Here is a 27090-nt window from a genome sequence, read left to right on the forward strand (position 1 = left end):
TTCGCATGTGGAGAAATTGGCCCTGGCAGCCGTTCAAGCTGTCCAGCGTTTCCGTCACTACATTCTTCTCCGCAAAACTACAGTTATTTCGGATTGCAACCCTATGATTTATATTTTGACAAAACAACTGCTAGGGGGCAAGTACTCTAAATGGATTGTTATCCTGCAAGAGTTCGACTTGGAGTTCGAGAAGTCCAAGTCTAAGAAATCCTTAGTTTTTGCGGAATTGATGTGTGATTTCCCGAGTGCTGACACAGAGACTGTGGCAGAGGAGTCCATTGCGGACGAATCTTTGTTTCTTATCAGTACTGTAGATCCGTGGTACGGGGATATAATCATTTATCTCCAAACCCAAACCTTTCGGCCTGAAGCTTCCAAAGCGGAACGTCGAAAAATTCGGTTTCAATCCCAGCCATACAGAATTATTGGAGATACACTTTATCGCCGGGGGGCAGACTTAGTTTTTCGACGTTGTTTAACTCACGAAGAGGCTGAGAGGGTTTTGAATGATTGTCACTCTGGAGCATGTGGCGGTCATATGTCTGGGTATGCCACAGCTCAGAAGGTGTTGCGCGCTGGTTATTTCTGGCCGTCTATGTTTAAAGATTGTATCATTGCAGTCAGGAAGTGCCACAACTGTCAAGTGTTTGATCCATTCGCCAAATGGGGTATCGACTTTATTACTTGTAACCCTCACTTGGCCGGGGGGCATGCGTATATCATCCTTGCGGTTGATTATTTTACTAAGTGGGCCGAGGCGATGCCTACATTCGACGCAAGCGGCAAAACAGCTGCAGTTTTCGTATTCAATCATATCATAACTAGGTTTGGTGTCCCACAAGCAATCATTACTGACCATGGGAGCCATTTTCGAAATGTCATGATGACTGAGCTTACAAGCCAGCTTGGTTTGCGCCACGATAGCTCTACTCCTTATTATCCGCAAGCCAACGGTTTGGTTGAGTCTATCAACAAAGTTCTAGTTACCATGATCCGACGAACCATTGGTGTTCATCGGTCGAATTGGCACAACATGTTATTTTCAGCGCTATGGGCATACCGAACCTCAGTGAAAAATTCAACAGGGTTCACTCCCTTCCAGCTAGTTTATGGCTTAGAAGCTGTGTTACCCATTGAATGCGAAATCCCATCACTTCAAATGGCTGTCGAATTACTTCCAGCTACTTCCGAAGAGGAGACACGTTTATTGTACTTGGCTAAATTAGATGAGACTCGACGTGACGCTACATTGGCAATCGAGACTCACGCGAAACGAATGAAAGCTCAGTATGATAGAAATGTAACCCCTCGAAGTTTTTCGGAAGGAGACCTAGTACTATTATATGATCAAGCTAACGATAAGCTAGGTGCCGGAAAATTCGTTCCCATGTGGCATGGGCCCTACATTGTAAAGCGAAAGCTAGCAAAAGGGGCTTATGAGCTAGTTGACTTTGATGGGGACTCTTTGGGTAAACCCAGAAATGGACTTTACCTAAAGAGGTATTATGCTTAAATGATGGGAATGGAGAAATTTTTAGATAGGTTAGATTTTCTTTCTAGCTAGCAAGTGTGTTAGTTTAGTCAGTGTGCTTAGCTTAGAGAGTGTGGTTTTTCGTCGTTATTCTGGCTTATCTTGGTTTTACTCTTGATATTGCAGATGTCGACGCCTCTCCAAACATATATTGGATTTGCTGATGGTGCTTGTCGTAGTACACGGAACATCTCTTCCGCAGCTTGGGTTATCTATTCGCCCTCTGACGAGTTAGTTTCTATGCATGGGGTAAGCCTCGGTCAAACAACGAACAACATTGCAGAATACAGTGCAGTGATTGAATTATTATCCGAATCTATTTCATTTGGAATTCGACGTTTGACAGTGAGGTTAGATTCTGAACTTGTTGTATTACAGCTTAATAGAGTTTATGCCATTAGGAATCCTGTGTTATTAAGGTTGTTTTTGAGAGTGCGTCTCTTGGAACGTGAATTTGATTACATTGAATATCAACATATTCCAAGGTCTTTGAATACATTAGCAGATGCAATTGCTTCTCGAATGTTGGACAGACATTTACGATAATCATGCAAGTAAATTTAAAAACATTTCATCACATATGTTAAACAAGATAAGCCGGTAATAGTGATATATATAGATAGAAGTGTGTCAAAAAATATATACATCGTCTTCGATCATAGGTTGAAAACACCTTATGATCGGCAAAATGATAGTACAAAAAGTCAAAATGTCACATGTGACTACAAAAGTGACTAGTCAATCACTGGTGGTGCTCTCTGTATGACACCACTGCGCGGGCTACCTTACGCAAAAATCTCCTAAACGGTCCAGGGACCGCGACTACGAAGCGCTGAAGCCGGGTAGGAATGTCATCCATAGTAGTCTCAGGTATATCTGCCGTGAGACGCTCTAGATCATGCTCCAACTCAGCTAGTACTTCCGCAGCCGCGTCCTGTGGGGCCGGTACCGGTGCAGCTGGATGTAGTCTATCAAAAGGCCGGAGGTTGGCTGGACGCTGTGGACCAACATCTGCATTTTGAAAATTTTACTGTTAGTTTTGAGACGATATATATGAAAAATAAAAAAATACATAATTAGAGAACTTGTGAAAATAAAAGTACCTCTGTCATCCCATTGTTCTCCCGGTGGAAGAACCATGTCCGGATCACCTCTAAAATCCACTTCGGCATACGGAAAGTCCTGTATCGAAAAAACCTGGTCCTCTAACCAGTGAAAATAACTATCTGAGAATCGAACCACTGTCGCACCCTCGTCAGGATGCCGGGCCATCACCGCAACCCATCGTATCAGCTTTGGCTCCCGAGGACCCAAGATATCAACAGTGAGTTGCTGAGGGATCAGCATTGGAACTCTCTCCAAGGCAAAGCTCACGACTAGAGGCCCATATCCAAAAGTCTTTAGTCGTCCGTTCTTTGCCTTGGTCAGTTGGCTCTTCATATGAGCCGACACAGCTTCACACCAGTTGAAAATGGTGCCTTGGTAACAGTCAATTGCCATCCGCATTTGGGATCCGGAAGCAATGTGTAAAGCGGCCGCGCCGCAAATTCTGGTAACCGTGAACGCTATGACTTTGAGTTCCGGCAAAGTGATGTGTTTTATCTCTATGCCTTTTGAATGGTGAGCCCCAGGTGTGCACCACTCGTCGCGGAGACTATCAAGGGATTGGCCACCCGGCCTAGTCCCCGCAAGACTGAGTTGCTCACCTCTGTTCGGCAAGCCAGTGAGAAAGTATACATCCGAGGGCTCTATCTCGAGCTGGTGCCCTCCTATGTAAAAGCATTGTTCTTGAACGTTCCATCGCTCAACCAGCCATTCCAAGAATCTTACCTGGCCCCTCATGCCCGGTATGGTCCAATATTTGTATAATCCGCATGCTCTTAGGGCATCCAGGGAAGGTTGATGATTTATTGCAACTTCATCATCCTCTACATGCTCTCTTTCTCTCCAATCTAACATGGTTAATACCCTGCACATCAAAAATAGCAATTAGAAATTGATTTGGGAATTTTTGGTGGTTTTTTGAGGGAGTTGGGGTTTTGAAATGCGCACTTCTCGGAAGACGCACCCCGGCTTTGTAGCACAGGGCGCCCGGACGCGGCTGGCCTGAAGGCGGGCCGCGTCTTCCGACCTTTTTCCCGTATGAGAAAAAGTCGGGGGACGCGGGTCACCCGAAGGGCACCCGCGTCCGCCGAGAGGCGCATTCCAAAACCAAAACCCCCCCAAAAAATGAAACTAAGACCTAAAAATTGATTCTAAACGGATAGAAATGCAGAGTAGGATGTGTAAAATACCTGGATAAGACGGCGTTCGATTCCGACGGTCGGATTTTCCGCAGCGACCACGGGAAGTTTCTTGTCAAAAGCTCCTTTTTCAACCTCAACAGTGAAACGGTAAAAATGACATGGTAAAAGGTCTTTTTATAGGTTTTTTGGATGAATTAGTTCATTTTTTACCATGAAAAGATGTTTTTCGATGTATTTTTGCCTATTTTAAACAGGTATGAGTAATGTGTTGCTTTTGTGCAGGACAAAGGGGTTTCGAGGGAAATTGTAATTTTTCACAAACAAAAATATCAGAGTCATCTTTTAAGCCCTTTTCTGACTCCTAAAACATGAAAAGATCGCCGAGCGTTTCTTTTACACTCGTTAAAACGGAATTAAAAGACGGTCCCCTTTTAGCTCTTTTCTGACCGCAAAATCAGGAAAAGATTGCCGGGTTTTTGTCGTTTCGAACTCGATAAGGAAATAAAACGACGTGTCCTTGATCGCTTTTTACTTTTCAGGTCAACGACACTATTATGAAAGTACTCCTTGGTCGCAAGATCAAGCGGTTCCCCCAGGTATTATTTTATACTTTTTCGGGCTTGAGGGACACAAATATACGAAAAAGTTCAACGTGGAGTCTCCTTTTGTTTTTTCAGACTCTCTAAAAATGAAAAACGCCGAGTTTCTCCTATACTGGGCTCGTTAAACTTTTACAGTAAAGGACCTGTTCAATTACAAACAGGAACGAACCACTCCTTCCTAGGGTTCGAATTTAAACTAGGTTGGACTTGTCCGAAGGATGAGCTTATAATCAAGCATATGTTATCCTCCTCAAGCTTGTTAAAAATAAAGAGGTACTTGCCAGAAATGGTGGGGGAAAAGAGAGAAGAATGAACCTGTTTGTTACCTTTTGTCTCAAAAGAAACTTTATTACCACTCTTGAACACGACACTTTTCATTCACCTGGGTTGGGAAATCTTTTACCTCACAGTTGACCAAACCACTTTGAAAGTCTTTAACCGGGTTCCGGGGATTAACTTTGAGTTATTCGTCACCAAGCCATCTGTCGTGTCGTTATGTGTTCAAGAGGTCTGCAAGCAAAAACTTTCATCTGCAAAATACTTGTCATCCATTTGACCATCCCTGAGTCAGTCCTTACAGCAACATTTCTTCAACTTGAACAATGATTTCGTGTTGCGGGCTTGCCTGCAACGGGTCGCTTTCTATCGACATCGACACATTATCTAGAAAGATGACTTAGGAATCGACAGCACCTTGAAGTCTGCATGCATCAATGGCAGGTTTCTCGCCTTTGACGTCAGTTTACATCATTGACTTTCGATCAAAGGATTCCGTGAAGTGTTCGACATCAAAACATCTATTCACATTTCACGGGTTGTGCTTGGTACTTTGAGAACCATTGACATTACTGGTGGTTTCTCTCACGCTTGTTAACAGTTTGCATCATCGACTGGTAATCAAGTGGTTTCTAACATGTTCGACATCGAATCATTTAATCACATGGCTAGAATCGTACCAATTCGGGAAGTAGAAGTGAAGACCCTGGATCTAGTTTCTACCATCCAGGCTGCGAGGAGTTTTGTATTCATTATCTATGTAGACTAATCATAAACAGATGGCTGCGTCCATACTGTGTCTACAAAAGTCTATAAAAATGATGTACTGCAAGATCATTCCTGTATCAGAATAGTTAGTCCATTAGTTAAAGTTTTGAATCTGAGTATGGGAATGCCTACCTCAGTGATGATATAATCTTATACATGTATTTTGTGTTGAAAATTGCAGGTTCCAACCAGGCCATCCACAAGACAATCCTTGAAATGATAAAGCGTTTCACCCTTCCTAGAATTACAAAACCCTAAATCTATTCCAGGCTTCGCACTTTAGGGGGCAATCTGTTACACTAAAAAATGTCACCATGACCACTTACAGTTAGTATGGCTCAAATCAACAGTCATGCTACCCTCTTAGGCAAGTCTTATGCCTCTGCTATCCATCTCAAACTCAAAGAAGAGAGAAAGTCTTGTCAAAAATATGTTTATCTCTGGGGTCGCAGGTTCTCTCTAGCCTTACCTGCGGGGACGCTCACAATGTTCACAAAAGGTGCGTCCTTGGACGCTCTGTATGTTAAGGGAAAGGTGCGTCCTTCTGTAAAAGGCAAAATGCGCGAGTTTCATCTTAAAAAAGTTACTTGTGGTTACTTCTAGAACTTTCTAGAGGTCGGTTTGATGAATTGGATGCGCCTCCAGTTGGTTCATGTATCTCCATTAAGGAGGAACTTATCCCATCAATAAGGGAGCTATCCCACCCAAAGAGGGGGATTATCCCATTGATGGTGGACCTGAATAACCTCTTTACAGCACTATAAATAAAGACATTGAGCCAGAGGGAGGAGAGGTTGGAGCTATACATTTTCTTTGGGTAAATGCTGCAGGAATTAGGACTCCCATTTAGAACCTTGTGAGGAGAGATTGTCTTTGCTTGATTCTACTTGGAAGTGGGTGAGCTTTGTCAAAGTAGAGGAAAACCCTTGATGGACCCTGGGAGGAACTTGCACAACACCAAGGCCAGGTTGTAAGAGTTTCTTTGTTTCGTTATTAATACAAACTGGTTTATTTTTCTCAATAGCTTGTGTTAATGAGTTATTTCATGTGTTCCTTGGTCTGCATGTTGAATATATGTTTTATTATATGAAATGCAAGTGCTTGGTAATTGTTTGATTGTTTGTGGTTGCAGGAATTGACTTGAAGGAGGAGCTCATCCGGATCGGCAAGGACGGACTACAACAACCGTGTTTTGGAATAAGGTAAGCCTAAACACTTGTAGTTTTCATGTTTTAAAAGGTATATTTAGAGAAAGATCACTCCATTTTGTCTTCTTTGTCGCTAGAGAGTTTAGACTCCTAGGGAGGTCAGTTGTGTCCGCACAAACGACGTTTTCCGCGACGACAATAGGGAGAGTCTCAGGAAATGTAGTATACCATCTTGCTAGTCATATTTGATATTCTTCTTGCAAGGTATATCATGTCATCTAAACCAAATCACAATGAATCAATGTACCTTAACATAATTTAGGGAGGATACCTCATCTGTGGGATCAACAAATTAGCGTAATACATGTACAACATAATTGTGACAACATATAGAAATATAACACATAAGCATATAAGCATATAACTATCATTCTAGCTAGAGTCCAGTCATCAATGCATGGCCATATAAACTACACATACCATGACCTCATGCATGAAAACAACCATCACATCACTATACACTTGACCACATGTAACCTTTTATCAGTTTAGCTTTTGATCTCTCTTATTATTCTCTCTCTCTCTCTCACTCTTGGACAATTTAGTTTCCTGGAGCACTTTGGCATTGGAGCAAGAAAGGAAAATAAGGAAAGAGGAAGCAAAGATCAAGCAGGGAAAGGAAGGATCAAGTAGCTACAACATGCTTCATTGCAGGTATTGCATGTGTTTCTTTTCTATCATGGCACGGGTTTCCCTAGGTGTGACAATGTTCTTCAGCCTAACCTTTCCATTTCCTTTGATGAGATAAGTTTCTAATATTCGGTTAATGTGGGGTGGTCAGATGGATTTGGAGCTGAGTGGGGTGGACCTCTGAACTGACAAACACATGGCCTAGTGGTCCTTGAATTATACTATGGATCATGGTAAAGCCAATGGACTAGTAACCCCTGAACTGGGTTGTGGGTTGCAGTAAATCCAAATTGTGTGCCTTGGTGGGCCTAGGAATTCTTTCCGGTGAATGGCGGGATATGCGGTAAAGTCAAGAGGTGGATTTCTCTCCGTGGGGCCTAGTAGTCCCAGGATGGGATGTACAATAAAGCCTGGAGAGTGTGTCTTAGTGTAGGGCCTAGTGATCCATTGATCAGATTGTAGATTACCGTAAAGATTGAGAGACTATGAGTCACTCAAATTCCTCATGGTGTAGGTGGATCACTCAGGTGGAATCCATGCTTGTTGGTGTTTTTTGGTGTGTTCTATGAGTCCCACATTCATGCTTGGAATATGGCATGGGGGTGATTGGTCGAAGAGACACTTGGATCAACCAATCTATGGTTGGGTGGAACGTGGTAGTCCCATCACTGGTTGGCTTATTGCATTCATTAATGAGAAATTCATTCCCTTGATTTTCATGTGTAAATGTACTGATGTATATGTGGATTTTATGGCTGATATGTTTATGATATTTATGTCCCTATTATGTTGGTTATATGTATGTTTTATGACAACAAGTATGTATGGATCTCAATATGTTTTTAACTGTAAATGAATGGATAATGTATATATGGACTAATAGATGTTAATTCAACAAATGACATGAGGGAACAATGGTTCATAGCGATTCTATTATAAGTATGAGATCCCTACAGTTAATTCTATTGTTTACACCTGTAAGTTACATGTTGATGATGTGTTTGATGAAATGCTTGTCATGGCTAGTAGGGGTCTGGTTAAGGTCCTGTTCAACTTATTGCTTTGGCATCATTGTTTTCTTGTTCTTTTACTGATCTTAAGATATCACTCCATTCTAAACAGTGACCTGGGCTTTGGGCCTGAAAAACTGGCTTAAATCCTAGGGTTGCTGGCACATAACTAGAAAATTGGGTCTTTGGATGATGGCACATAAGCCTGGGAGACTAACTTTGGGTTTCTAGATGTTTTCATGCTATAACATGAGAGTGACTGAGGCCTAAGATGGTCAAAAATTTAGTAGGACCCAAGGAAGTGTTGGATTAGTTTCTATGGGTCCTAACGCTGATGTTGGATGACTATGTGTGATGTTTCTATTGATTCCAATTCCTTAACTTCACATAGGAGGTTGAATCCAATCATAGCCGCCTCTCGTCGCATGTTTACCTTGGTTTGCTAGTTACTTGGGTAGATGTGGGAGGAGGGTGTTACAGAGTGGTATTAGAGCATGGTTCACCCCTCGGACTGGATGGGCGGTGTGTGTTGGTCATGCATGCATGTCAGTTGCATGTGTGTCTTTTACACTTGCATTCCATGTGCTTGTTGCATTTGTTGGATGATTGATAATGGTTGTAGTAAGGTCTTCATGAAGAATTTGATGTTGAGTTTCTAGAATTCATCATCATGAGTATATGACTGGTTACATATTGTTACATGTCGCTTACATGTTGATTTTATGTTGCCTACTTACATCTTGTATGTTAAGTTACATTCTTGGAGGTTTGATTACATGTATCAGTCTTGTAGGTTGATTATAAGAATTGATAATTTATGCTCGACTACATGCGTCTATGCAGATGTGTAGTTAATATGGCATTGCTTATTCATGTTGATGGTTGCATGTGGAAATGTGTACAATAGAGTAATGGTTGTTGTCATGCATGAGGTCATAACATGCATTATCAATATGGCCTTGCATTGATGACTAGACCCTTGCTAGAATGATGTTTATGCGTTGATCCACTTACTTATTATATGTTTATATGATGTTATGATTATGTTATACATATATCGTGCTGATTTGTTGATCTTGAAGACGAGGTAACCTCCCCAAATTATATGAAGGTATGTTGATTTATTGTGATTTGGTTTATCTGACATATTATGCATTGCAGGAAAGAGATCAAATGGCTAGAAAGGTGGTAGACTACATAGAATCTCCCTATGAATCAGATGAGCAATGTGGTGTGAGGAACTCTTCTGATTTGGCAGACACATTGAGAATATTGAAGGAAGAGATAAGGAGTTGTAAGGTAGATAATGACTGGATCATAAAGGCACAAGAGAAACAAGCAGAGGTTAATGCTATACTCCTTTAGAGTTTGTTAGACTTGCAGCAACAAGGGTTTCTTCGAATCAACCATGGTCATGAGGATAGAGCTAAAGTGGCATATGGCAATAGGTCTCCTGGTAGACACATATTAGATAAATCTGATATGGTGAGAGATGGTAGGTTGTTGAACACTCCGGATAGAAGGGGTGATGAGCACATGTACTATTCTAGTTCTAGTTCTGATAAACATCGTGATAGTCATTGTTATCATCCTTACAGGAAGAGAGATAGGGGATACTTTCCAGATGAATTCAAGAATGAAAAACTACCTACTTTTGATGGAGATGTGAAGAATCCAGAAGATGCAGAGGCTTGGATACTTGCGATGAAAAAATCATTTGAGTTGTATGAGTACACAAATAACATGAAGGCCATAATATCTATCTTCACCTTGAAAGGTAAAGAAAACATCTGGTGGGAAGATGTTAAGCGGGTCAGAGAAATCAGGACATATGACTTGAGGCGGCAGGAGAACAAGAGGCTTTTCAGGAAGAAGTACTTGTCAGAGAGGTACTACGAAAGTAAGGCCAAAGAATTTTATGAGCTAAAGATGGGATCAATAATAGATGAATAGTACCCGATCAAGTTTTTGGAGCTATTGAGGTATGTACCATATCTTATTGATGAGAAGGCTAAAGTTTAGAGATTTGTTAGTGGTCTACCATTAGCATTTAGAGATTGGATTGAGTATGATGATCCTCGATCACTTGAGGAAGTCATTGGGAAATTGAAACATTGCTATGAATAGTCAAAGCATAAGAATGAAGCTCAACAAGGATGGAAAAGGAAGGACAAAGGTAAAGGTAAATGGAAGCCTAAGAGAACAAGGCCTCAAAATGCAGATGGGAAATAAAATATGGCACTAAAAAAGAAGTTTAATGCAGCTAGATAGGGACACAGGTCACAACAGTAGCAGCATAGAGGTGAGGGCACAGGTTGGTTGGAGTGTTGGACATGTGGTGAGGAAAAAATTAAGAGAGATTGTCCACAGCATCAGGGTGGTAGGACTAAGATATACAGTGCATAAGAGGCGCAAACTGTTGGGGATGTTGGCCAGAGTATGCCTCGTATTTATGAAGTAGTGGATGACTGATAGGCAGAACACCAGGCATCTATCATTAACATATATAGTAAGCTTTGTGACCGAGTTATTTCCATTTTGATTGACCTTGGATCTAATTATAGCTATGTTATTCCTAATGTTGGGATGGGGTCCCCTGGGTCAGTTTTGGGTATAAATATTGAAGTTTTGATGTAATTATTATAAAGGGTGTAAAGTCTCCATGATTTGTGGATGCAGAGCGCGTAGATGGATTAGGGGTCAAAGGGTTTTAGCCCTTTGTTTATGTCAAAGTTGAGTCGGTTTTGAGATCTACCCACGGTCTACAGACCATGGGATTATATGTAAAAAGCTATAAGTAGGAGTGTCTTAGAGAGTCTAAGCCAAAGATCTGATGAAGATGAGAGTAATGGGTCGATAGAAGATAAGTCTTAAGTGCAGAGAAGTGAGTTAGACAGGAGAGAAAGGCTCTGCAGCTGAGTGTACAGAGGCCTAGGTAGAGTCTACAGCTGAGTGCGTGGACCCCTGCAGCTAAGTGCGCAGAGAAGTTTTGAGTCTGTATTTCGAATTGGAAATTAATAAAGAAGTTGTTTATGGAGAAATATTGTCATGTATTGCTATTTATTTCTGTTTACGACTTATGCTATTGATGAGTAATATGTTTATAGAATATTGATATAATAATGTGTGATTCTATTGAATAACTATTAGATGATGTACGCAAGCATGCTTGTATAACTACGCAAAGACTTTGATGATTGATATAATGTTTATTAATAACACAAGCTTATCTACGCGAGCCTTAGTCTAGAGTAGTTCTTTGATGCTTATAAGTGGTTGAATAGATTATTAAGGGTCCTTAAAGACTGATCATGGACATTCGCGAAGGTCTGAAGGTTTTTTAAGTGGAGTTGTAGTATCAAGCCCTAGGGGCTTATAGATCTTCCCGATGGCAGATCTAGGGTGCTAAAAGACATCACACTCATCTCTGGATGCAAAAAATTGGTTCCATCATCCCCCCATACTCCTTCAAGTGAGACTGTAGCCTATGTTACACTGGTTGTTCCCGAAGGGGCCAATAGTGTAGGGTTTCGTTGGTTGGCGCAACTAACTCTGAACCTGGGTCATGACCCCCTAAGCCAACAAATGGTTTCGTTGCCAGGACTGAGATCTGCTTGCAGGAGATGTGTGATGTGGAATCACTGGAATCCGACCAAGAAGGAAATTGAGAAGTGGTTGGATAGAAAGATTCACAAATTCGTGGTGCAGGAGAATAGGAATCCACGCTTATCAAAGGAGCAGTGGTTGGACATATATTTGTATATGGAAATACCCAAAATTTTCTTCTACATCTTCCCGATCGAATTATATGAGTGGATAGCTAAGTTGGTAGATGACCATGGGAGGTGGAACCTTAACGGTCCAATAGTGTGGACTCTAGAGTTGGTATGATGATTAGAAGCCTCTGAAGACAAAATCACGTAGGATGTCGACCACTAGCTTGATCAAATTATAGGAGGATTTATTACCGAATTCACAGATGATAACTCAGTCAGCTACAATGAAGTAGAGCAACGCTTCTTCAAAGGACCATGAGGTAAGTATCTGAGATCTTTGAATACCTAGATTAAGATGCTCTTGTGTCAAAAATGGGTTATACCATTGCCTTGATGTTTGGAGCTACATGAAGTGGAAAACTCTTCAGAGATCGAGAAAGATCAGGTCTTGAATATAGCCCATTTATTGGACCCCCTTCGAGTGAGGATGAGGGAGTGGTACAGGCCTCACTGCAGAGTGCTGTTCAGCTGATAAGACATGGTTTTCCATGGACACATCAGCCATCCACTCCACCTCCACCTCCACCTCCACCTCCACCGCATAAACCTTCGCCCACACCTCCACCACCACCACCTCCATTCAACATGGCGAACACAATGAAGCTGCCAATTTTCAAGGGCATAGGGAGTGAAGATACAGATCAGTTTTAATTTGTTGTGAATGCTGTGTGGACAACACAATAGATGGTTGATGAAAACATAAAGAAGGTACAGTTGGTTACCGCTCTACAGGATTGCACACTGATGTGGTATATTAAGTACTATTTTGATCATCGTGTGGCAACGTTAGCAGAGACTAAGGCTGCTTTAAACAAAGAGTTTAGTAAGCCTAAGTCTAAATCGCAGTCAGTAGTTGGATTTAAGGAGATCATGATGAGGGTTGATGAGACACCTTGGGAGTTAGATCAAAGGCTGAAATGTGTGATTCGAGAAGCTAATATGCAGCTCACAGATGGTTAGCATGTGAGTGGTTTATAGCTTCACTTCTGCCCCACCTAAGGATTGCTTTGTCAGAGAAGAAGATAGGAACTCAGGCAGAAGCCTTGGAAATTGCAATGAGGTTGCATGCGATGCCTATGCCAGATGTGAACTTGGGGGTACAACACATCTCATCCATTCTCAGTTACAAAGCCTATGATTAGAATTGCAAAGCTTGAAGAAAGATAAGGAGGCTAAGCCAGAGGTGCGCGTGGAGGTCTGATGTATGAAATGTAAGATCCAGGGGCATGATAAAGACCACTGCCCTGTATTTGCGAACTATATCACAGGAGGGGGACCAATTCCCTTGAGGCCAGAAGCTCCAGCAGGACCAAGCATGGGGGCCATGCTATGGTGCACTATTTGTTAAGTGTCTAGAAAACACACAACGGATAATTTCCATTTTCTTCAAAATTTCATTCAGACACTAGAACAGATGTTCTACGATTTCTGTAAATCAGAGGGTCAAGATGAGTGCCACTGTCGCAGCTATGAGCTGATGATGGTAAGAACACCTACCTACTGAATGCAAGCAGAAACGCGGCCTCTAGATCAGGGTGCAGGAGGATCACATGGAGGTTATAAAGGAAGAGGATGAGGTCGAGGAGGAGGAGGACCTAGTAGAGGTCACGGATAGGTTATTTTCTATAACTATGGAACACCAGGGCACTACACGAGAGAGCGTCAGAATCATACACACCCATCATGTCAATATTGTAGCCAGTTCAACCACACTATAGAAGAATGCCCTCTGTTGATAGCTAAGATGTAGGAGAAGAAGGCACAATGTCAACAACCTACACAGAACTTACAAATGATGAGAGATGAGCCCCGCGAAGAAATTCAGAATGTGAACATAGTGCTAAGAAGTGGAATAACAACTAGCGATGATAAAATAAAACATCTTGAATAGGAGGGATGGGTCCGCAAGGCCCTAGAAAAAGAAGTTGGTTTTGATTTGACATGTGCTAAGGAAACTTTTATGGAAGCCAATAAAAGCTTTGCTAAGGCCTCCACCTCAGGAAGCTATAACAAAGTACAAGAAATCAACGTGCCTATAGAGGTTGATCCCTATGTCCTTACTACATTCTTGGGTACCTGCATGAAACTGCTATGTGATAGCAAAGATGTGAAGGGCCTACAAGAGTTAATACAAAAATGCGCCAGCAAAGAAAACACCCCTTTTAGACACTGTGTAGTAAGAAAAATTGGCAAGCATAAGGAAAGAATAGGGCGCGAGATGAGGTTCACTACATAGATAGGAGATTATGACATGGACCAGGTTATCTTGAATATGGGATCGGAAGAAAACGTTTTTCCAAAAAAAACCCAGGAGAGAATGGGGAGACCCGCGCTGCAGTGGTCTCTGATCCAACTTAGAATGGAAAACTAGTAGAAGATCATACCTATGGGACGACTACCTTGGGTAACAGTTGATATCGAAGGTGCAAGCACGATGGATGAATTTGAAGTGATAGAGATCGTTGATGACAATAATATATACCCTGCGATCCTCAGAATTGACTAGGCCATTAACATGAATGGGGTCATGAATTTGAAGAAGAGGACAATGTCGTTTGAGAGAAAATCACTTCGGGTTGTAGTGTCGTTGGACCCTACAGAAGGGGTGCACTACACTGAACCGGTTCGTGATTATGAAGAAAGTGAGGATGATTTAGACCAAATCTACAAAATAATAGCTTGAGATCAAGACTGGATTGATCCAACAGCAGATGGATGGATTGCATGGGACCAGGAGAGTTACTGCACCTTTGATTTAGATGAAGAGTTGGAGCATTGGCAAAATCATCTACATGAAGTATCTACACTGCGCTGCAACATGATGACTAAATCGTTGCGATGTGTTTCGTCGGAGGTAAGGAATTTACCTTATTATGATGGTTTAACTGACATGGATAAGTTTATGGATGCATTTGAGCGTGAAGTCCCTGAGCATTACCGCTTCGAAGCATTAGACTTGGCACTGCATGCTATGTTGCACGATGGTGGGGTACACACAAGGATATATTTGATGGATGGTGTGATTATAGAAGAATGTTGAGATTGCGGTTTGGTTGACCTAATCTTCGATTGACTAAGAAATATTATGGGAGGAATGATCCGTGCAATCACCTATAAAAGTGGGCTAAGGCATATGGAACGGAGCCACAGTTGGAGTGGGTACACTTGTTTTGCCATACTTTAGACATAATCCCCATGAATTGGTATTTGGAGATGGAGCTCCACCATGGCACTGTGGAGTGGGACATATTAAGAGAAGGATTCTTAATGACCTTCAATTTTGAAGATGTGTTTGAGAGCATTGATGAAGCCCTACAAGAGATTAAGGCAATGATCTTTAGAACGCCACAAGAACCTCTAGAATAGGTCCAGCCGAATTGGAGCACCCATCTATGCCATGCGATGGAATGTTATAACGTCACACCTGAAGGGGAGGATGATGATCCAAGAAATATTAATATTCCAGAGGTGGAGGGGCATCAGGAAGTCAAAGGTCCGCAAATAGAGAATGCAGACATCACTACACCGTTGAAAACCAAGAAAGTAAACATTGAGATTGAAGTAGAACCTAAGTTTCCAAAGATTGGGGACTACTGGGATGATGCTACTGTGGATAAGGTTACTGAGTTACTCCACGAATATCAGGATCTGTTCCCTACCAAGTTTTCGGACTTGAAGGGCATAATATGAGACTTGGGCATTATGAAAGTCACTCCAAAGCTAGACGCAAAGCCTGCTAAGCAGAGGCTGTATCGCCTGAATTCTAAGTATAAGGAAAACATTTGCTTGGAATTGGATAAGATGATGGCAACAGGCATCATAGAACCTGTGGAGGAGTCTGATTGGGTGAGCCCCATGGTGGTTAATAAATAGAAGGATGAAATTAGGATTTGCGTAGATCTGAGGAATCTTAATGATGCATGTGTCCATGACCCATTCCCGACCTCGTTTATAGACGAAGTACTAGACAACATTGGAGGGGTACCATGAGATGAAGATCGCGTGAGAGGATAGGAGAAAAACAACCTTTGCGATGGAATGGGGTTGTTTCCAGTGTACTTTGATGTTGTTTGGACTCAAGAATGCACTTGCGATATTCTCTCACGTAGTTATAGCAACGTTTAAGGGATTCATTCATAAGTTCTTGCAAGTATGTTTTGATGATTGGATAGTGTTTGGGTTAGTGAAGCGCCATGTATCAAGTTCGCGCTTGATGTTGGATACGTGTCACAGGTACTAGATCACGCTGAATCAGAAGAAGTGTTTATTCGGTGTCCCCTTTGGGATTTTGCTAGGTCACGTGGTATGCAAGCATGGATTTATGGTGGACCCTGCAAATATATTAGTGATAGTAAATTTGGAGGTCCTAAGGAGTGTTATGTAGTTGCGCGTGATGCTGGACATACTGGATATTATAGGGAGTTCATCAAGGCTTATGCTCAGATTACCGCGCCCATGGAGAAACTGTTGAAGAAGGACTCTACATTCTGTTGGGATGAAGAATTTCAGTGTAGTTTGGACATGTTGAAAGAGAAGATGGTCACTGCGCCAATCTTGGTCTTCCTTGATTGGAAGAAGTAACTCCATGTACATGTCAATGCTTCTTGCATTGCATTATGTGCAGTGCTAACACAGGCCGGTGAAGGAGAGATAAACCATCCTATAGCCTTCGCAAGCAAGAAATTATGAAAGGCCGAGAAGAATTACTTAACGACAGAGCACGAAGGATTGACTATGGTGTACACGCTTCAAAAGTTCAGGAACTATCTGTTGGAAAAACATTTCAAGATGTAAAAATATCATTTTCCCCCGAAATACCTAGTAATTAAGCTTGTGTTGGGGGAGAAGATCTACCGATGGTTGCTGCTATTCCAAAAGTATGACTTTGAGGTCACTGTGAAGCCAGGGAGGTTGAATGCAGGATGACCATCTGTCGCAGATCGAAACAGGAGAGGAACCTAATAATTTGGAGGAAAGGTTGCTAGATGCGTAGCTCTTGGTAGTGCATGTAGCAGATAATCATTTTACAGATATTATTCACTTTTTGACTACGGGATGGCACTAGAAGGGTACACAACTCAACAAAAGAAAGACCTAGTAGTGTGTGTGACAGACTTTTCTATGATTGTGGGACATATGTATCAGATGGATGTAGACGATATATTGCGATGATATGTGCCAGATTTGGAGAGAAATAACATTTTCGCAGAAGCTCATGGAGGAGCTACGGGATGAAACTATGCAGGAAAAACGATTGCACAAAATATTTTGCGCGCAGGTGTATGGTGGCCAACACTGCATAAGGATTCTAAAGCGTATTGTGGGGCATGCGATGCATGTAAATGAATCAAAAGACCATTGTGAAGGGATGAGTTGCCATTGAATCCTCAAGTATATTTTAAGCCATTTGAAAAATGGGCGATTGATTTCATTGGGCCGATTCAACCGGCAGGGAAGAAAACTGGTGCGTGCTACATCATAACTGTGATGGAGAATCTAACTAGATGGGCAGAGGCACAGCTGGTTAAGGATTTTACAGGGGCTATAACAACGAAGTTTTTTTTTGAATAAACTAGGTTTGGCTACCGGAAAGTGTTGATGAGCGACATAGGTACACATTTTTTGAACGAGACGATTAGCGCACTAACGAAATAATTTTAGGTTTATGATCAGAAGAGTACACCATATCACCCACAGGCCAATGGTATTGTGGAGGCCTTAAATAAGATTTTGGAGAATGCGATGACAAAGATCTACAACACATAGTGAAATGACTAGGATGTGTGTGTACCTGCAGTGCTATGGGCGTTTAGGATTACTTGCAAGAAGTTGACAGGACAAACATTGTTCAGATTTGTCTACAGTGTAGAAGCAGTGATGCCAATGGAGTATATTATGCCTAGTCTATGCATAGAAGCTCTCATAGATATGGTAGATCGTGAAGCCTTCGAGATAGGCTCATGCATCTGATGGAGCTCGAAGAGGATTGATTCTTGGCTAGATTCCAACAACAAGTACAGAAGCAATGTGAAAAAGCCTGGCACGATTGACACATCAAGCTTCATACTTTTAAGGTAAATGATTTGGTATTTTTATATGATAGTAAGTTCACTAAGTTTCCGAGGAAATTTCAGATGCATTTGCTAGGGCCATAAATTATGAAAGAAATTACAGATGGAGGTGCAGTTCAGCTCGCGAAGCTGAATGGAGAACCTTTTCTAGGAAGAGTGAATGGAAGCTGCTTGAAGTTGTATACAGGGGATCCTGCCCAATGACTATATGGTGGCAGGATAGTCTTAGTGCTCCAGGCAGTTGCAAGGGAGCGCGAGACTATAAACTACACTGCCAGGGTTGGAGGACTACGCAATAGGCAGCCTGCGTAGAAGATGATGCAAATACAACCTATGAAGTTGCATGAAGGAAGCTGTGCTATGGAGGGAAGTACCGTACAACACACCAGAAAAATGACCGTTGGAGTCACTGTTCATGATTTGACAGCTAGAAGATAGTTAAGAGGAGCGGGCTGGCAGCATTTAAGGCCAAAATATTTGAAGAGCTGCCGCCAAAATAGAATTAATAGTCGAAATTTGGGAGGAACAGTGAGATTTAAATTTAAAACCCCCTATAAATTATGCGTGCCGGTCCAATAGAGAACACTTTACACCCTTAGAGTTTTTGTTGAGTTGTGCTGTCTGTTGCCTATGAACTGCACGTATTGGGAGGATTTAGTCACGAGCCTTGCATTTGCTAAGTTGTCTGAGTTGAATCAGAAATTCATCCTTGAAAAGATGCTAGGACTAAGCCCTGCAGAGACTGTGAGTACTAGTGGAGATGTCACTTCTGAAGGAGCTGCTCCAGAGGTAGTGAGTATGGAAGCTCCAACTCCTGTGCCTACGACACTGAGGTTGCCTAGGCCAAAGCCTACCCCTACTAGAGAAACACATAAACCAAAGGAGGATAAATAGAAGAAGCTGGTGCTAGTGCGTGAATCACCTAGAAAGCACTCTGTAACACAAAAACAAAAGAAAGACAAGAAGCCCGAGAAGGTCATTGATTTAGAGGTGAAGGAAGCACAAGGCACAAAAGACGTAGATACTAAGGGAATGGAGCCCATCACAAAGCTTCTTGACTATATCCCTCCATGGAAGGGGAAGGCGAAGGTCACCAAGGACCAAAACTTAGAAAAATTCTCTATTTCTATGACCTTGCTGCCTGAGCAGGTTCCCTTTGAAGGCTTGCGGCTTGCGCAAACCCCACTGCTGAAGATGGAAGATTGGGACCTCATAGATCATGATAGGTTACCTCAATTAGCAACATCTAACTATATGAAGCGTGTCTAATATGTGGACCTAGGTGTCACCGCGTTAGAGACGGTGGAATGGATCCGCGGTGTGGAGAATTCAAGATTATTGAACCTGTTGTGGGTGCCCCATTATCACTGCACCCCTATCAACACAGCTTGTGTGCACCAACTACTCACTCTGGTGCACGATGGGTGCTTATGGCTAGGAGGGCCTATACCCATCACTGACATGCTCATCCACAGGATCACACACCTGCCATACGAGGGATTGAATCCGACTTAGGAGTTTTGCGGAAAGACAAGAGAAAAGGATTTGGCAGAAAGGATGAAGAGGGAATTTGACCTCATGAAAAAGGTGTGAGGATACTCAATGACCTCCATAAATGACCCTGTAGTGAAAATTTCCACACATATCTTAGCAGGGAAGGTAATGAGGAAGTGCCATGTGGACGAAGTTCCGACACCCGTGGTATCCATAATTGCACAATGCATGAAGGGTGTGCAGTTCAACTGGTCCAAGTACCTATGCAAGGAATTCCTTGTGAATTGCCACGAGGCCCAAGATGAGACTGAGCCATTCCATTATAATTGGTGGCTGCTCTCCATTGTGTTGGTTGCATGGGAGTAGCTGGAGGATAGCCAGTTTCCTCCATTGGAAGAAGGATTGCCGGAGGCCGTGCAGTTTGCCTCCCTATGGGCTACAAAGGACCCCACGTGGGTCACATAAACAAAAATCTTTTGGGTTCTGATGGAATCAAGCCTCTACATGGCCATCAACTAGTGCCCAGGGTTGTCCTCGACCTTGTACACACAGTTGTTATCCTATTCCATGTTCAAGACTAACTTCCACTGAGTTTACATCCAGGCGTGGAAGGATCCGTAGCAGAAATGACATGACTTGCCATATTTGGTAATAGATATAGACATACAGGAGGTAATCAAGTGATGGCCAGCAGAGTGACGTGCCCCCTCAAACTTGGATGATGGAAATAGTAAGGGTGCGGGAAGCTCGGTAACATAAAAAAGAAAGGATGCAGACAAGAAGGCTGCACAAAAGTTGTCCACGCAAAGGAAGAAGGAAGCCTCATAAAAGGCTCAAACAGAGAAAGAGCGCGCAGCTAAGGAGAAGGCTTAACAAGAGCAACGCGAGTTAGAGAGAAGTGGCAAATCCCCTTTGATTGAGATTTAGGTGGAAGCTTAACGGTCCAATAGTGTGGACTCTAGAGTTGGTATGATGATTGGAAGCCTCTGAAGACAAAATCGCGTAGGATGTCGACCACTAGCTTGATCAAATTATAGGAGGATTTGTTACAGAATTCATAGATGATAACTGAGTCAGCTACAATGAAGCAGAGAAACGCTTCTTCAAAGGATAATGAGGTAAGTATCTGAGATCTTTGAATACCTAGATTAAGATGCTCTTGTGTCAAAAATGGGTTATACCATTGCCTTGATGTTTGGAGCTACATGAAGTGGAAAACTCTTCAGATATCGAGAAAGATCAGGTATTGAATATAGCCCATTTATTGGACCCCCTTCGAGCGAGGATGAGGGAGTGGTACAAGCCTCACTGCAGAGTGATGTTCAACTGATAAGACATGGTTTTCCATGGACACATCAGCCATCCACTCCACCTCCACCTCCACCTCCACCTCCACCGCATAAACCTTCGCCCACACCTCCACCACCACCACCTCCATTCAACATGTCGAACACAATGAAGCTGCCAATTTTCAAGTTCATAGGGAGTGAAGATACAGATCAGTTTTGGTTTGTTGTGAATGCTGTGTGGATAACACAACAGATGGTTGATGAAAACATAAATAAGGTACAGTTGGTTACTGCTCTGCAGGATTGCGCGTTGATGTGGTATATTAAGTACTATTTTGATCATCGTGTGGCAACGTTAGTAGAGACTAAGGCTGCTTTAAACAAAGAGTTTAGTAAGCCTAAGTCTGAATCGCAGTCAGTAGTTGGATTTAAGGAGATCAAGATGAGGGTTGATGAGACACCTTGGGAGTTAGATCAAAGGCTGAAATGTGTGATTCGAGAAGCTAATATGCAGCTCACAGATGGTTAGCATGTGAGTGGTTTATAGCTTCACTTCTGCCCCACCTAAGGATTGCTTTGTCAGAGAAGAAGATAGGAACTCAGGCAGAAGCCTTGGAAATTGCAATGAGGTCACATGCGATGCCTATGCCAGATGTGACCTTGGGGGTACAACACATCCATTCTCAGTTACAAAGCCTATGATTAGAATTGCAAAGCTTGAAGAAAGATAAGGAGGCTAAGCCAGAGGTGCGCGTGGATGTCGGGTGTATGAAATGTAAGATCTAGGGGCATGATAAAGACCAATGCCCTGTATTTTCAAACTATATCATAGGAGGGGGACCAATTTCCTTGAGGCCAGAAGCTCCAACAAGACCAAGCATGGGGGCCACGCTATGGTGCACTATTTGTTAGGTGTCTAGAAAACACACAACGGATAATTTCCATTTTCTTCAAAATTTCATTCAGACACTAGAACAGATGTTCTACGATTTCTGTAAATCAGTGGGTCACGATGAGTGCCACTGTCGCAACTATGAGCTGATGATGGTAAGAACACCTACCTACTGAATGCAAGTAGAAACGCAGCCTCCAGATCAGGGTGCAGGAGGAACGCATGGAGGTTATAAAGGAAGAGGATGAGGTCGAGGAGGAGGAGGACCTAGTAGAGGTCACGGATAGGTTATTTTCTATAACTATGGAACACCAGGGCACTACGCAAGAGAGAGTCAGAATCATACACACCCATCATGTCAATATTGTAGCCAGTTCAACCACACTATAGAAGAATGCCCTCTGTTGATAGCTAAGATGTAGGAGAAGAAGGCACAACGTCAACAACCTACACAGAACTTACAAGTGATGAGAGATGAGCCCTGCGAAGAAGTTCAGAATGTGAACATAGTGCTAAGAAGTGGAATAACAACTAGCGATGATAAAATAAAACATCTTGAATAGGAGGGATGGGTCCGCAAGGCCCTAGAAAAAGAAGCTGGTTTTGATTTGACTTGTGCTAAGGAAACTTTTATGGAAGCCAATAAAAGCTTTGTTGAGGCCTCCACCTCAGGAAGCTATAACAAAGTACGAGAAACCAACGTGCCTATAGAGGTTGATCCCTATGTCCTTACTATATTCTTGGATACCTGCATGAAACTGCTATGTGATAGCAAAGATGTGAAGGGCCTACAAGAGTTAATAAACAAATGCGCCAGCAAAGAAAACACCCCTTTTAGACACTATGTAGTAAGAAAAATTGGCAAGCATAAGGCAAGAATAGGGCGCGAGATGAGGCTCACTACATAGATATTAGATTATGATATGGACCAGGTTATCTTGAATTAGGGATCGGAAGAAAACGTTTTTCGAAAAAAAACCCAGGAGAGAATGGGGAGACCCGCGCTGCAATGGTCTCTGATCCAACTTAGAATGGAAAACTAGTAGAAGATCATACCTATGGGATGACTACCTTGGGTAATAGTTGATATCGAAGGTGCAAGCGTGATGGATGAATTTGAAGTGATAGAGATCATTGATGACAATAATATATACCCTGCGCTCCTCGGAATTGACTAGGCCATTGAGATGAATGGGGTCATGAATTTGAAGAAGAGGACAATGTCGTTTGGGAGAAAATCACTTCGGGTTGTAGTGTCATTGGACCCTGCAGAAGGGGTGCACTACACTGAACCGGTTCGTGATTATGAAGAAAGTGAGGATGATTTAGACCAAATCTACAAAATAATAGCTTGAGATCAAGACTGGATCAATCCAACAGTAGATGGATGGATTGCATGGGACCAGGAGAGTTCCTGCACCTCTGATTTAGATGAAGAGTTGGAGCATTGGCAAAATCATCTACATGAAGTATCTACACTGCGTTGCAACATGATGACTAAATCGTTGCGATGTGTTTCGTCGGAGGTAAGGAATTTACCTTATTATGATGGTTTAACTGACATGGATAAGTTTATGGATGCATTTGAGCGTGAAGTCCCCGAGCATCACCGCTTCGAAGCATTAGACTTGGCACTGCATGCTATGTCGCACGATGGTGGGGTACACACAAGGATATATTTGATGGAGGGTGTGATTATAGAAGAATGTTGAGATTGTGGTTTGGTTGACCTAATCTTCAATTGACTAAGAAATATTATGGGATGAATGACCCGTGCAATCACCTATAAAAGTGGGCTAAGGCATATGGAACGGAGCCACAGTTGGAGTGGGTACACTTGTTTTGCCATACTTTAGAGATAATCCCCATGAATTGGTATTTGGAGATGGAGCTCCGCCATGGCACCGTGGAGTGGGACATATTAAGAGAAGGATTCTTAATGACCTTCAATTTTGAAGATGTGTTTGAGAGCATTGATGAAGCCCTGCAGGAGATTAAGGCAATGATCTTTAGAACGCCATAAGAACCTCTGGAATGGGTCCAGCCGAATTGGAGCACCCATCTATGCCATGCGATGGAATGTTATAACGTCACACCTGAAGGGGAGGATGATGATCCAAGAAATATTAATATTCCAGAGGTGGAGGGGCATCAGGAAGTTGAAGGTCCACAAATAGAGAATGCAGACATCACTACGCCGTTGAAAACCAAGAAATTAAACATTGAGATTGAAGTAGAACCAAAGTTTCCAAAGATTGGGGAATACTGGGACAATGCTACTGTGGATAAGGTTACTGAGTTACTCCACGAATATCAGGATCTGTTCCCTACCAAGTTTTCGGACTTGAAGGGCATAATATGAGACTTGGGCATTATGAAAATCACTCCAAAGCTGGACGCAAAGCCTGTTAAGCAGAGGCTGTATCTCCTAAATTCTAAGTATAAGGAAAACGTTTTCTTGGAATTGGATAAGATGATGGCAACAGGCATCATAGAACCTATGGAGGAGTGTGATTGGGTGAGCCCCATGGTGGTTAAGAAATAGAAGGATGAAATTAGGATTTGCGTAGATCTGAGGAATCTTAATGATGCATGTGTCCATGACCCATTCCCGACCTCGTTTATAGACGAAGTACTAGACAACATTGGAGGGGTACCATGAGATGAAGATCGCGTAAGAGGATAGGAGAAAAACAACCTTTGCAACGGAATGGGGTTTTTTCCAGTATACTGTGATGTTGTTTGGACTCAAGAATGCACTTGCGATATTCTCTCACGTAGTTATAGCAACGTTTAAGGGATTCATTCATAAGTTCTTGGAAGTATGTTTTGATGATTGGATAGTGTTTGGGTTAGTGAAGCGCCATGTAGCAAGTTTGCGCTTGATGTTGGATACGTGTCACAGGTACTAGATCACGCTGAATCTGAAGAAGTGTTTATTCGGTGTCCCCTTTGGGATTTTTCTAGGTCACGTGGTATGCAAGTAGGGATTTATGGTGGACACTACAAATATATTAGTGATAGTAAATTTGGAGGCCCTAAGGAGTGTTAAGCAGTTGCGCATGATGCTGGGACATACTGGATATTATAGGGAGTTCATCAAGGCTTATGCTCAGATTACCGTGCCCATGGAGAAACTGTTGAAGAAGGACTCTACATTCTGTTGGGATGAAGAATGTCAGTGTAGTTTGGACATGTTGAAAGAGAAGATGGTCACCGCGCCAATCTTGGTCTTCCTTGATTGGAAGAAGTAATTCCATGTACATGTCAATGCTTCTTGCATTGCATTATGTGCAGTGCTAACACAGGCCGGTGAAGGAGAGATAGACCATCCTATAGCCTTCGAAAGTAGGAAATTATGAAAGGCCGAGAAGAATTACTTAAAAACAGAGCGCGAAGGATTGACTATGGTGTACACGCTTCAAAAGTTCAGGAACTATCTGTTGGAGAAACATTTCAAGATGTACAAAGATCATTTTTCCCTGAAATACCTAGTAATTAAGCTTGTGTTGTGGGAGAAGATCTACCGATGGTTGCTGCTATTCCAAGAGTATGACTTTGAGGTCACTATGAAGCCAGGGAGGTTGAATGCAGGATGACCATCTATCACAGATCGAAACAGGAGAGGAACCTAATAATTTGGAGGAAAGGTTGCTAGATGCGTAGCTCTTGGTAGTGCGTGTAGCAGATAATAATTTTACAGATATTATTCACTTTTTGACTACGGGATGGCACTAGAAGGGTACACAACTCAACAAAAGAAAGACCTAGTAGTGCGTGTGACAAACTTTTCTATGATTGTGGGACATATGTATTAGATGGATGTAGACGATATATTGCGATGATATGTGCCAGATTTGGAGAGAAATAACATTTTCGCAAAAGCTCATGGAGGAGCTATGGGATGAAACTATGCAGGAAAAGCGATTGCACAAAATATTTTGCGTGCAGGTGTATGGTGGCCAACACTGCATAAGGATTCCAAAGCATATTGTGGGGCATGTGATGCATGTAAATGAATCAAAAGACCATTGTGAGGGGATGAGTTGCCATTGAATCCTCAAGTATATTTTAAGCCATTTGAAAAATGGGCGATTGATTTCATGGGGCTGATTCAACCGATAGGGAATAAAACTGGTGCGTGCTACATCATAACTGTGACGAAGAATCTAACTAGATGGGCAGAGGCACAGCTGGTTAAGGATTTTACAAGGGAAATAACAACGAAGTTTTTTATTGAATAAACTAGGTTTGGCTACCGAAAAGTGTTGATGAGCGACATAGGTACACACTTTTTGAACGAGACGATCAGCGCACTAACGAAATAATTTTAGGTTTATGATCAGAAGAGTACACCATATCACCCACAGGCCAATGGTATTGTGGAGGCCTTAAATAAGATTTTGGAGAATGCAATGACAAAGATCTACAACGCGCAGTGAAATGACTAGGATGTGTGTGTACCTGCAGTGCTATGGGCGTATAGGACTACTTGCAAGAAGTTGATAGGACAAACATTGTTCAGATTCGTCTACGGTGTAGAAGCAGTGATGCCAATGGAGTATATTATGCCTAGTCTATGCATAGAAGCTCTCATATATATGGTGGATCGTGAAGCCTTCAAGTAACGGCTCGTGCATCTGATGGAGCTCGAAGAGGATTGATTCTTGGCTAGATTCCAGCAACAAGTACAGAAGTAATGTGAAAAATCCTGGCATGATTGACACATCAAGCTTCATACTTTTAAGGTAAATGATTTGGTATTTTTATATGATAGTAAGTTCACTAATTTTCCAGGGAAATTTCAGATGCATTTGCTAGGGCCATAAATTATGAAAGAAATTACAGATGGAGGTGCAGTTCAGCTCCTGAAGCTGAATGGAGAACCTTTTCTAGGAAGAGTGAATGGAAGCTGCTGAAGTTGTATACATGGGATCCTGCCCAATGGCTATATGGTGGCAGGACAGTCTTAGTGCTCCAGGCAGTTGCAAGGGAGTGCGGGACTATAAACTACACTCCCAAGGTTCGAGGACTACGCAATAGGCAGCCTGTGTAGAAGATGATGCAGATACAACCTATGAAGTTGCGTGAAGGAAGCTGTGCTATGGAGGGAAGTACCGTACAACACACCAGAAAAATGACCGTTGGAGTCACTGTTCATGATTTGACAGCTAGAAGATAGTTAAGAGGAGCGGGCTGGCAGCATTTAAGGCCAAAATATTTGAAGATCTTCCGCCAAAATAGAATTAATAGTCGAAATTTGGGAGGAACAGTGAGATTTAAATTTAAAACCCCCT

Source organism: Pinus tabuliformis, chromosome 1_2 (genome assembly GCF_031772625.1).
Source record: "Pinus tabuliformis cultivar Carrire ecotype Pingquan chromosome 1_2, CPIR1, whole genome shotgun sequence".
In the NCBI taxonomy this organism is placed as follows: Eukaryota; Viridiplantae; Streptophyta; class Pinopsida; order Pinales; family Pinaceae; genus Pinus; species Pinus tabuliformis.